The 1,141-nt window shown below is 44.8% G+C and overlaps 1 non-coding gene across 1 annotated transcript; it reads right to left on the minus strand.

The window, feature by feature from the left end:
• Window positions 1-296: 296 nt before the first annotated feature.
• On the minus strand, window positions 297-403 carry LOC141669394 (small nucleolar RNA R71). The gene has a single exon (XR_012553680.1). It is a non-coding gene; the product is annotated as a small nucleolar RNA R71 (small nucleolar RNA).
• Between the last annotated feature and the right edge of the window lie 738 nt (window positions 404-1,141).

A 1,141-nucleotide genomic window follows, 5' to 3' on the forward strand; every position in this document is an offset into this window, starting at 1 on the left:
AAGCTAACACCTTTGAAATCAAGCCGGGCACTATTCAGATGGTGCAGAATTTTGTTTCTTTTGGAGGAGCGGCGACTGAAGACCCCAACATGCACATAAGGAATTTTGTCGAGATCTGCAGCACTTTTAAGTATAATGGCATAACTGATGAGGCTATCAAGCTGAGGCTTTTCCCATTCTCACTAAGGGACAAAGCTAAGGACTGGTTACATTCTGAACCAGCTGGGTCCATCACTACGTGGCAAGATCTTGCGCAAAAATTTCTGGTGAAGTTTTATCCAATGGCAAAGACTGTTGCTATGAGGAGTGCTCTTACTCAGTTTGCGCAGCAACCTACAGAATCTATGTGCGAAGCTTGGGAACGCTACAAGGAAATGTTGAGAAAGTGTCCACATCATGGAATGCCTGATTGGATGGTGATCACGGGTTTCTATAATGGTTTGGGGGCCCAATCTCGGCCCATGCTCAATGCAGCAGCTGGAGGCGCTTTATGGGCTAAAAGCTATACTGAGGCTTATAATCTTATCGAGACTATGGCTGCAAATGAGCATCAAAATCCAACTCAGAGGATGATGCCTGGTAAGGTAGCAGGTATTCTGGAAGTTGATGCAGCCACCGTTATTGCAGCACAGCTTCAAGCGCTGTCAATAAAGGTTGATTCTCTGGCTACATATGGAGTTAATCAAATAGCTATGGTCTGTGAGCTTTGTGCAGGTTCTCATGCTACGGATCAGTATTCTCTTGTCAACGAATCTGTTCAGTATGTAAATAATTATCAGCGACAACAACAGCCTGTGCCAGCGACCTATCATCCTAATAACAGAAATCATCCAAATTTCAGCTGGGAGAATAATCAGAATGCTATTCAGCCACCATATCAGCAAGGAGGGAGTAAATAGTTTAACCCACCTGGATTCCAGCAACCACAGCAGTATGCTCAAAGGCAATCATATCCTCAACAGGGAAGTGCAGCTGCACCTACTAGTGCTGATTTTGAGGAACTTAAGCTGTTATGCAAGAGTCAGGTGGTTTCTATCAAGACCTTGGAAAATCAAATCGGTCAATTAGCCAATGCAGTGCTCAATCGTCAACCTGGCACTCTTCCCAGTGACACGGAAGTACCAGGCAGGAAGGAAGCTAA

This window comes from Apium graveolens, chromosome 6, assembly GCF_009905375.1.
Source record: "Apium graveolens cultivar Ventura chromosome 6, ASM990537v1, whole genome shotgun sequence".
Taxonomy (NCBI): domain Eukaryota; kingdom Viridiplantae; phylum Streptophyta; class Magnoliopsida; order Apiales; family Apiaceae; genus Apium; species Apium graveolens.